This window comes from Thermobia domestica, chromosome 4 (assembly GCF_964235325.1).
Source record: "Thermobia domestica chromosome 4, izTheDome1.hap1.1, whole genome shotgun sequence".
NCBI classification, from domain to species: Eukaryota; Metazoa; Arthropoda; class Insecta; order Zygentoma; family Lepismatidae; genus Thermobia; species Thermobia domestica.
The window spans coordinates 109,608,985-109,621,495 of record NC_137457.1 but is presented as its reverse complement, the minus strand read 5'-3'; positions in this window follow the sequence as shown (position 1 = coordinate 109,621,495).

The window sequence follows — 12,511 nt, the reverse complement described above, 5'->3', positions numbered from 1 at the left end:
GCGGAGATTAAGCAGAAACAGCATAAGCAAAAATCAAGGCGTTCTTCTCTCAATAGGTTCTATTCTCTACTAGTTAATAACTCTAGTAATGCTACCTCTTCGAGTAATCGTAGAAAGAAGAATATGTTCTCTAATGTTAAACAAAATTCGAAGAGATTTTTTCAACACTATCATGCTGTTCCCCCTTTTCCATTTTCATTCAACCATTTTGGCAGCCGTATGGTTCCTAATTCTACCTGCAACTCCTTTCCTGCAGTAGAATACCAAGAGATGCTAAGAAACTGGGAGAAGTAGGGGAAGGGCACCGTACACAATTTCCGTTTCCACCCCTCTGATTAGAACGCACTATACCAATTTATTCACCCAAATTTTGTATTATTTCTCTTCCAATTATTTCTACCCTTACAAATTTCAGACCAAATAGTTTCCTGCATAGAACTTCTAAATTGAATCCTGAAGCTCGGTCATCTATACCAAATGCACAGACACAATAGCAAACTCCTTCTAACCATATCCAGAGCGCATACACTCTCAAAGTCGCTGACTTGCCGTGCAAATCAAAATCCAGTCAACAGTCTCCTGACAGTTTTTGTAATTTTCTTATAAATTCAATAGCTTGTAGTATCAACTCAGTACGTGTTTCGCGTACAATTGACACTCAATATGAGTTACCTGCCGTTCCTCACCATAGAGTTTTACCTACACAAACACATACAACGGCAAGAGTGCCATTGATATTTAACAATCAACTTCTTTATGTAACTGGTACTATTCTAAACCAACAATATCATTTTTTACTTGACACAGGTGTTATGACCTCTCTTACTCATTATTCATTGGTACAGTCCGCGGCATAAAATTTGTTACAAAAATTCTAAGTCCAAATGAATAACAAACTCTTTCCCAGTTTTCTTATGCATTCCCGCAATACATGTATCAATCGATTAGTTGCTTCTAGTATTTATTCCAACTCCTCCCCGTCCTCAATCTATCCTTGTCTAAAGCAGTGGGTGTGACGTAGTACACTCTTTCCATTCAGCTGAAAAAGAAACAGGAATCAAGTTTACAACGTTATAGCTTTAAAACAGTCTTTTCCATTCGTTTGTTCTGAAAGATTTTTAAGAGCCTAAATTAAAGGAAAGTCACACAATCTTCCCAGAGCTTCATAAATATCTCTCGTTTCATTCTTTTCTTTGTTTAAAGAGTGCAAGCTAGTAAGATGCTCCCTAAGAAATCTATGGAAATTGCCAAGAGCTCTAAAATATCTACGGACAGAAACGAGTTTTATTCAATGATTCATTGAATTTCTTTTCAGTAAGTGCAAGCAAATGTTTCAGGGGCGCCATTTCGGCAGGACAGGAGGGTGTAATTCCCCCTCTCTTGAGCTTCATAAATACGTGTCTTTTGATCAAATGTATAGTAATACACTAATACAAAGTGAAAATCTTATTTCGCCGGAGACCCTCTTCCTTCCCCCCCCCCCCCCCCACGAATAAAGTCTAAAAGACACTGGTTTTAACAACAAACCTATAGAGTTACGATAGCACATTGCTAAAAAGCTTACATTTGGTTTCAAGAGCCGAAGGTTTGAGCTCCAGCCATATGACTTCCTGGGTGACATTGAGAGAGAGAGAGAGAGAGAGAGGGATTCAAGTATGGAGACAGAGAGGAATGATTTGTATACACAGATTTAGAATTGGGGAAGAAATGATCGGACAGAATTCGTATTATGAAAATTCTGATTTTGTGAAAGATAAGAAGGGAAGTTTTCGAACTGCGAGGATCACATTAGGCAGTTGTCGAATTAATGTGGAGAACTCTTTTTAGAGCATCAGATGATGATGAAAGGAGAGAAAGATATTCAGAACTGAGGAATTAAGATTTTAAAAAAAATTTGGTTTCGATGACGGGTTTCGAACCACGAACCTTGTAGTCATCGAACCATGACTTTATCCATTCTGCTACGGAGGATTCTATTCCTCGTTCACATACGTTTCCCTTATCTGCGTTGAAAGCTACCTTAAGGGGATATTCCAAAAGTTGACTCGGTAAATGCGCCGTTCAGTTAGGACGTAAACCTCTTGTAACTTAGTTACAATGTGCAAAATGAACTTCCCCTTCTTCAGGACACTTTTTAAAGATTTAAAACTTGTTATTATTGTTTTGATTAAGTGACATTCGATAGAACCATCTGATAAAGTAGTGCCAAGCCCTGTGCGTCATTGTCTGTTACGTGAATGGTTAATGTAAGTTACTTTTACGTGGATGGTCCGAGCTTCCAATCAAGACCATTCTTACTGATTATTTCATTTGAGCTACGCTTATACTGTATATACCACAAGTTCAAGTTTGAAGTAATGCAGTCACAGGTAGTATAATTCGAAATAATTTTCCAATATTATATTTGTTACTAAATTTACATGGCACTCTTCACTTGTTTGTAGCCCTGCATAAATGCAAAATTCTTTTAAAAGTATATTTTACTTTCAAGTATTATTGATTTTTTTTAAAATTGTCCTTCAAATTTATTTTCTATTTCTTAATTATAACATATTTTTTATTTATATTTTATTCTGTGTTACACATTTATTATTTACATTTTATGTGTTACCTTTGAAAAGAGCTTTTGACAATTCAGAGCAGCAGGGACATACACAGGATGCAGGCCTTGGTAATCCAGAGCTTTTGCCCCCACGAAATCACTACTCTTTTGTTTGTATATATATCTAATTTTATAGATGGCGATAGCAGGGGCGGATCCAGGGGAGTGTGTTTGGGGTGATCGCATCCCCCAGAATAGGGAACTTTTTATACTTTTTATTTTAAAAATAAAACATATCCTAAGTATTTTTCATCTTTGTTTTATAAACGTAAATTAAAAAATAAAGTAGATAGGCCTTACGTTCTTAAGAAAGTTAATTCTACAGAAGAGCTCTTTCTCATATTTTATTTTTTTCTTTTCTTTCTTTTCTTTTCTTTCTTTCTTTCTTTTTTTCTTTTCTTTTTTTGCAATCCGCTCTTACCTTGATTTGACTTCGAACGACCGCCCTCCCAAACAATCATCCTGGATCCGCCCCTGGATGATAGACATTTTAGTAAAATATGCCATCAATCGCTGAAATAAATTCCTGTCAAGCTTTCGATCGCTGAAATAAATTTCTGTCTACGGCCGGCAAAACAGTGACGATTTTAGGGAGTGATCAGTTAGTAATGCCTCCCTGGAGCAACGACACTTCCCCAGAAGTCATATCTCCGATAATTCAGAATGTGATTTGTCCATTATCACTTTTCAGTCTCAGTGTCTTGAAACGCACAAAAAGGAACTGTTCTGAAGTATTTACTGGTTCTCGCTATGACCCCATTCCAATATGTCCAACCTTGGACATATACACATCTGAAAAATCACCTTTTATGTCAGTGATCCCGAAAACTATCCATTCGACACAAATATAGGATATTTTCGATTCTTTATTCCTGTCACCCTCCCATTATCAACTCGAAGCCAACCAAGGCTTATTTTGGACTTACGCAGCATCCACAGTGTTACTTTTCATCTTTCCATAATTCGACACTAATTTCGTTCGTATTTGACTACTTTTACATGTCACCTTCACCTCTTGGTAGGGATTTTTTCAGTATCTCGCCCCCACAACTATGGAGAAATTTCAACCAACTAAGTATAATTATAAATTATCATCTGAAACACAACTGTACGGGTGATCTTTTTCGCAGAGGAATTCGTTAACTACTGTTACAATATCAATGTATTGGCTTTTTTTGCTGTCCATGCTGAAGATTGCCAAAGGGCTAAACTTCATCTGCACTATTGTGCAATGAATATAGGTTTTAGTGGTTTAATTTACTGAGTATTCGCTTAGATGTTGCTCTCGTCTCAGTAAAAGAGATATACAGTTATAAAAGAAAAATGAAATGAAATATCTAATTTTTACGTCTCATGATTATGCCGACTATGCTAATGGAGAGAGTAATGGTGAGAAATAAATGAAATTGTTTATTAAAAAAAGGGGGAGGAAACGGGATAAACTCGAGGACACTCATGCACACGGTGTTTGTCCATAATAAAGTTCATTCGGCGTGAGCTGGAATCGAACCAAGGACTCCATGCACCATAGGTAAAGTTATAAAAGAATAGGCGTCTAAATAAATACCGAACACTACTATCAATGAGAGTTATATAAGATTAGATTTTTAGTTATTTCATTCTAAGTTAAAATTTCAATCAATCTTGTTCTTCATTACTGTTCGAAAACTTAAAGTTGTTGCTGCAAGGACGTGATAAATCTTTTCAATAGACGTCGCTGTCCCCTCCACAGCTTCTTTTTCATGTAAGGCTAAAGTAGTCTCATTTTAGACATCGAGGAAAAATAGTGGAATTACGAATTTTCAATGGGCCCCGTTTTACTCTGGGCTCCCTCAACGCACTGCCGTTAGTTACGTCACTGTTCAGGATGTATGATGCAGCTTCTGCTTTTAGGAATTCTTTCTAAGGCAGTGCGAATTTTTTTAACTGCTGTGTGAATTAAGTTGTATTTGCTAGAAGTGTCGGTTAAAGGAAACTAAAGATCCTACACTCAAACACAAGTAATCTCTTTCGAAACTCTGATGGAAAACGAAACGAATCGTCCTAAACATGTTACGCTTTTGAAGAGAAAAAGAGCAAAGCAGTAGTTGCACATACGCTTAATGGTGTTCTTTGGATACAAATTTATAACTTACAAAAGTCAGGTACACGTCATGGTTTGATAGATGAAGGGTTAGTAAAAGGAATTCTTACGCTGGTGGTCGTGGGTTCGAATCCCTGCTCTTCTTGTTACTTTTTTCTCTTAGCTACACTTAGTTTGTGCATTCCAAACCTCGAAGTTTGGTTTGGATTATTTATGAAAGCAGGTAGAGAATTAATTGTAGTCGAAATTAGTTTCAAATATGAGATTATAATTACATATTTTGTCTTTAACTTATTACGTATCAATTTTTATATCAAATTTTCTAGTCTTTATTTAATTCATCTTCCGGTGTAATACAATGAACATTTGCAGAGCGACGTCAGTCGGACGAAAGTACTATATTCCATTGTTACTCTAATATACCTAGGTATTTGTTCATATATTTATAAATTGTTTACTAAGTAAAAAGTTTGGCGGTCCACATTATGTGTCATATAATAGACCGTATGAAGGCGGACATAGCAGAAGGCTTATTGCAAATATCCCTGGTGATAAAAAGTAGAGGTCTTCTTCACTAGATTCGAACCACTGTTACAGGCGGTTTTGGTTTACATAGCAAGCATAATACCACTCGGCCACCCTGTCTCGCACGTTAGCCTGTTTATTAATGCAGAACATACTGAGACACTTACATTCACTGGTGTCGCGTAATGTATTTCAGAAAATTTTGTTAATAAGTGGGTCGAATTAGGTAGCCCTCGAGAGGGATGATGGTGTTGTGGGCGAGCATTAATTAATAGTGTGTATACCTATTATCGAGCCCCCTTGGGACACGATTACAGCTGCCATACGCCGGGGCATTGAATCCACCAGGCGAGAGATATAGCGTTGGGTGCAACAGATCGACCACGCATCTTCAACACGCTCACAAAGATCATTAGATGTTAGTGGAGGATTGTTCGACCAGGTTTCCCGCAATGTTCTTGCAACAGAGGCCCACATATTTTCAATAGGGTTCAGATCTGCTCCATGAGGAACCCAGTCAACTATTTCGATATCAGGTTGCCTCTGCAACCATGTCTGAACCACATTTGAATTATGTATCGAGCTATTGTCCTGTTGCAAATATAATATGGCGTCACCTACATGAGCTTTTATTTCCGGAAGCGTTTCATCCAGATGTTCCACATACTTGTGGGCGTTTAGGCGACCAGGATTCCTGTAGATTCCTCCGAAATTTGCAGCCTTGCATATCCACGCCCAACAGTGGACAGTTACATGTCCCATTCGACCAGAACGGGAAACGTATTCAGAGGCATACCTGTTTCCAGGGGGGCGGTAAACACGCCTCGGCCCGAAATTTACACTGGAAAATATTTTTTCGTCTGTGAAAGCGACCTCGTCCCAGACACGTGCAATATTTAACTGTGCAAACGCCAGACGGTCAACCATGTGGTCTTCTGTTAGTCGCTCCTTAACAGCTGCCCTGTATGATCTCAAACCAAAGGATTTGAGTCTACGTCGGACAGTCGTAACATCGCCTGGCAAATTGGTTTCCTCTCCTAACTGTCGAGCAGACATGAAAGGGTAATTACACTCTGGTCTTCTTCGGCAGAGGAAACTCTTTGTCGCCCACTTCCTCTTTTACGTCTTACGTCTCCTGTTTCCTCATATCTCCTCCACCACCTCAGTGCTGTAGCACGGTTAACGCCATATCTCGTGCCTGCCTCATTATAGTTCATGCCCGCATGCTCAATTAAAGCCATCACGCTGCTTTTAATAGATGCTTCGTAGTGAGCCATTTTCACACCAGAAGCAAAATGATAGCTTTGATTAGGTGTTTGAACGGAACGTGCTTCATGTGACGTCACGTAACAAGACGGAGTTTCCTCTCATTGCAGTAGACGATACCGCACGCACTCTGCTGGGTGTTTCGTGACGGGAAAAGTGCTTTTAAGCAGTTCATGGCGACCGCTTTGAAATCAAATGTAAAGTATGAGAATTAAATTTGTCATATCTGTAGTTTGGTGTAGAGACAAAACAAAATTGGAAACCAAAGGTTTAAGAACAACTCAGATTATTAATATAAAACAAGTCAAAGATTATTAACTTGTATTATCATACAAGAAATGCGAGAATTTTGAAACAAAGAAAAATAACTTAGAAATTTGCAACTGAAGACAAAAAAACTAACTTAAACACACTAAAGGGTATGAGTTGGGGGATTAATGGGGACGTCAGCAATGAGGCTATATGTCCCCGTCTCGATTAACAGGATTTTACCATTTCACTTTCACGGAATAACGTAGAGGATAAAGAGGAGGGGGAAGATACATAACAGCTATAAATATAAAAATAAAAGTGACAATGTTCGATGATGAATAAGTCTTGAACTACCCGATCGTTCTCAATCACATTTTGAACATAGATGAAATTCGAATCTGGGAAGCTTTTTCTTATTTCATTTTGGTATTAGAATTTGCGGAAGAGTAGGGGAGGGTAAATATATGAAAATGAATACAACTTAATAACTCTTGTACAATCCGACTGATCCCAATCAATCAAAGATTCCATATAGATAAGGTTCGGACCTGGGATGTTTTCATTTTTTGCCTTGACGGCACAATGTAGGGAAGGGGAAGGGGGGACTATGTAAAAAAATAAAAATAAAAATGCTGTCTTGGTGACTTCATCACGCTTAAACCACCAAACTGATCTTAATCAAATTATCAACATAGATGAGGTTTGGACCTGGGGTGGTTTTTATCATATCCCTTTGATGGTAGAACGTAGGGTCGGAGGAGGGAATGGGAGATATCTATAAAAATGAATAAAACTTAACAACTCTTGAACCACCTGAACGATCTCGATCTAATTTTCAACATAGACGACGTTCGGGCCTAGAAACTTTTGTTTTAATATTTTCACTTTGACGGTAGAACATAGGAGAGGATAAGAGAAGGGGATATTAATATATAAAAATAAATAGAACAACTCTTGAACCATCCAACAGGTTACGATCAAATTTTCAACGTACATGACATTCGGGCCTGGGATAATTTTTGTCATACCGTGCCCCCAACATGGAGAGGGGAGAGGGATACATAAAATCATCGAAAATGACCAATATAAAAGAGTGCTTTAGTAATAGTAAAACCATAACACATTACTATTTTTCTTTAATTTAGCCCAGCGAAATCGGGGTGCGACTTAGATTCGAGGACGTCTTAAGTTCGAGTAGTTATCGAGAAATAATTAAAGATATTAACGTGTTATTGTATTACTTTGCTAATACTACTACTACTACTACTACTACTACTACTACTACTACTACTACTAATAATAATAATAATAATAATAATAATAATAATAATAATAATAATACTTATTATTAGTATTATTATTAGTAGTAGTATTAGTATTAGTATTATTATTGAAGATTCAATCATTCAAATATTGAAAGATCAAAATATTCAAATACCTTAAGACCATTAAACGCGTGTCATCGCCGACTAATAATCACCAAAAATTCTAAATTTAAACAAAATATTCACACATGGTTCCGACTTGAGAACCTCCAGATTATTAGCTAGTGCCTTGAGCACAGATCCACGCTCTATTTGCGCTAAATGGTATGTTTAAATTAGATTTCCTTGCCTCCAGTTACAAAATTCTATGTTAGTATTTTTCGTTCTTTCAAAATTTCTTTTGATTTTTTTTAATCATATAAGTCAATAATCTTTGGCATGGTTTATATTAATAACGTGGTTGTTCTTAAACCTTTCGTTCGTTATTTGGTTTCTTCTCCACACCAAACTACATATATGATACACTTAATTCTTATACTTGTCATTTGGTTTCAAAGCAGTCACCATTATCTGGTAAACCAATTTTGTTCGCCACGATTCATGAGTTTTGTAACAAAACACGTAAAGAAATGAGTTAAATGAAGGCTGCAAGAGTTTATATCAAAGTTGAGTATTGTGAGCTAGTGACAAGCGTGTAATAACGTCTCGTATTTGAAAATAATGTTAGCTACTTTTAATTCACTAACTGGTATTAGGTTTAATTCAAGCTTGAAGAATTGGAATGAACAAACTCAGTGTAACTTAAAGAATTAAAACGTAAGAAGAACGGACATGATTAAACCCTCGACCACCAGTACAAAACTCTTGTTCACAAACCCCTCACCGAACAAGCCATCAACTTCTATAAGTTTTAAATTTGCAAGCAAATGATACCATTATACGTTTGTGCAATCAATGTTTTGCTGTTTTCCTCTTCAAGAACGTAACATGTTTAAGACTATTCGTTTCGTTTTCCATTAGAGCTTCTAGAGAGATGATTTGTGTTTGAGTATAGGATCTTTTGTTTCCTTCAACCGACAGTTCTAACAAATACAACTCAATTGAAACAGCTGTAAAAGAAAAAAGTACTGTCTTAGAAAGTATTCCTAAAAGGGAGAAACTCCATCGTGCACCCTGAACAGTGACGGGAGTGCGTTGAGCGAGGCCAACAGGAAAATGGGGTCCATTGAAGATTCGTAACTCCACTTTGAAGGGTTTTAATTAATTTCACACTTTTTCCTCAATGCCTAAAATGTAACTACTTAGCCTTAGATGAAAAGGAAGTTGTGAAGGAGCTATAGACAGTGAAGTCTACCGAAAAGATTTATCACGTCCTTGCAGCAACTATTTGCAGCAACTATTTCCAGCAAAAAGGAATAAGTACATCAGACCTACGTTTTCAGAAACGCTAAAAAACCTTCCCGAGGAGTATTTGTATTTGTTTCAACACGTGTATAACTGATTAATTGTAGCAAAAGAACTGACAAACTCTAAGACAAGAAGAAGAATCTTGTATTGTAGCACTGCAATTGGTGAGAAAAGCTTAAAAGTGGGAAAAATATTTTATGTACTTATTCCCTTTTTCCAATCAGTGGTTCAATTATGAGCCTATATTTTTGAGGTGTTAAAATAATAATAAGAAGAGGAAAACATCTTAACTGGTAGGTTACGCTGGACTCTTAATTGTATATATGGAATAATGGAACGTGGGGTTACACAGAGGATTTTGGATTTCTGCTGGCGATCAATTAATCTTTACCCTAGTAGGGAATACTGGTTGGTCCGGATTTCGAACAGTAATGAAGATCAAGATTGATTGAAATTTTAACTTAGAATGAAATAACTAAAAATCTAATCTTATACAACTCTCATTGATAGTAGTGTTCCGTATTTGTTTAGACGCCTATTCTTTTATAACATTACCTATGGTGCATGGGGTCCTTGGTTCCATCCAAGCTCACGCCGAATGAACTTTATTATGAACAAACACCGTGTGCATGAGAGTCCTCGGGTTTCTCCCGTTTCCTCCCACTTTTTTTATTAAACAATTTCATTTATTTCTCACCATTACTCTCTCCATTAGCATAGTCGGCATAATCATGAGACGTAAAAATTAGATATTTCATTTCATTTTTCTTTTATAACTGTATATCACTTTTACTGAGACGAGAGCAACATCTAAGCGAATACTCAGTAAATTAAACCACTAAAACCTATATTCATTGCACAATAGTGCAGATGAAGTTTAGCCCTTTGGCAATCTTCAGCATGGACAGCAAAAAAAGCCAATACATTGATATTGTAACAGTAGTTAACGAATTCCTCTGCGAAAAAGATCACCCGTACAGTTGTGTTTCAGATGATAATTTATAATTATACTTAGTTGGTTGAAATTTCTCCATAGTTGTGGGGGCGAGATACTGAAAAAATCCCTACCAAGAGGTGAAGGTGACACGTAAAAGTAGTCAAATACGAACGAAATTAGTGTCGAATTATGGAAAGATGAAAAGTAACACTGTGGATGCTGCGTAAGTCCAAAATAAGCCTTGGTTGGCTTCGAGTTGACAGTGGGAGGGTGACAGGAATAAAGAATCGAAAATATCCTATATTTGTGTCGAATGGATAATTTTCGGGATCACTGACATAAAGGTGATTTTTCAGATGTGTATATGTCCAAGGTTGGACATATTGGAATGGGGTCATAGCAAGAACCAGTAAATACTTCAGAACAGTTCCTTTTTGTGCGTTTCAAGACACTGAGACTGAAAAGTGATAATGCACAAATCACATTCTGAATTATCGGAGATATGACTTCTGGGGAAGTGTCGTTGCTCCAGGGAGGCATTACTAACTGATCACTCCCTAAAATCGTCACTGTTTTGCCGGCCGTAGACAAAAATTTATTTCAGCGATCGAAAGCTTGACAGGAATTTATTTCAGCGATTTATGGCATATTTTACTAAAATGTCTATCATCCAGGGGCGGATCCAGGATGATTGTTTGGGAGGGGCGGTCGTTCGAAGTCAAATCAAGGTAAGAGCGGATTGCAAAAAAGAAAAGAAAAAAGAAAGAAAGAAAGAAAAGAAAAGAAAGAAAAGAAAAAATAAAATATGAGAAAGAGCTCTTCTGTAGAATTAACTTGCTTAAGAAAGTAAGGCCTATCTACTTTATTTTTAATTTACGTTTATAAATCAAAGATGAAAAATACTTAGGATATGTTTTATTTTTAAAATAAAAAGTATAAAAAGTTCCCTATTCTGGGGGATGCGATCACCCCAAACACACTCCAATGGATCCGCCCCTGATATCACCATCTATAAAATTAGATATATATACAAACAAAAAAGTAGTGATTTCGTGGGGGCAAAAGCTCTGGATTACCAAGGCCTGCATCCTGTGTATGTCCCTGCTGCTCTAAATTGTCAAAAGCTCTTTTCAAAGGTAAGACATAAAATGTAAATAATAAACGTATAACATAGAATAAAATATAAATAGAAAATATGTTATAATTAAGAAATAGAAAATAAATTTGAAGGACAATTTTGAAAAAATCAATAATACTTGAAAGTAAAATATACTTTTAAAAGAATTTTGCATTTATGCAGGGCTACAAACAAGTGAAGAGTGCCATGTAAATTTAGTAACAAATATAATATTGGAAAATTATTTCGAATTATACTACCTGTGACTGCATTACTTCAAACTTGAACTTGTGGAATATACAGTATAAGCGTAGCTCAAATGAAATAATCAATAAGAATGGTCTTGATTGGAAGCTTGGACCATCCACGTAAAAGTAACTTACATTAACCATTCACGTAACAGACAATGACGCACAGGGCTTGGCACTACTTTATCAGATGGTTCTATCAAATGTCACTTAATTAAAACAATAATAACAAGTTTTAAAGCTTTGAAAAGTGTCCTGTAGAAGAGGAAGTTCAATTTGCACATTGTAACTAAGTTACAAGAGGTTTACGTCCTAACTGAACGGCGCATTTACCGAGTCAACTTTTGGAATATCCCCTTAAGGTAGCTTTAAACGCAGCTAAAGGAAACGTATGTGAACGAGGAATAATCCTCCGTAGCAGAATGGATAAAGTCATGGTTCGATGACCACAAGGTTCGTGGTTCGAAACCCGTCACCGGAACCAGATTTTTTTTAAAATCTTAATTCCTCAGTTCTGAAGATCTTTCTCTCCTTTCATAATCATCTGGTGCTCTAAAAAGAATTCTCCACATTAATTCGACAACTGCCTAATGTGATCCTCGCAGTTCGAAAACTTCCCTTCTTATCTTTCACAAAATCAGAATTTTCATAATACGAATGCTGTTCGATCATTTTTTCCCCAATTCTAAATCTGTGTATACGAATCATCCCTCTCTGTCTCCACACTTGAATCCCTCTCTCTCTCTCTCTCTCTCAATGTCACCCAGGAAGTCATATGGATGGAGATCAAACCTTCGGCTCTCGAAACC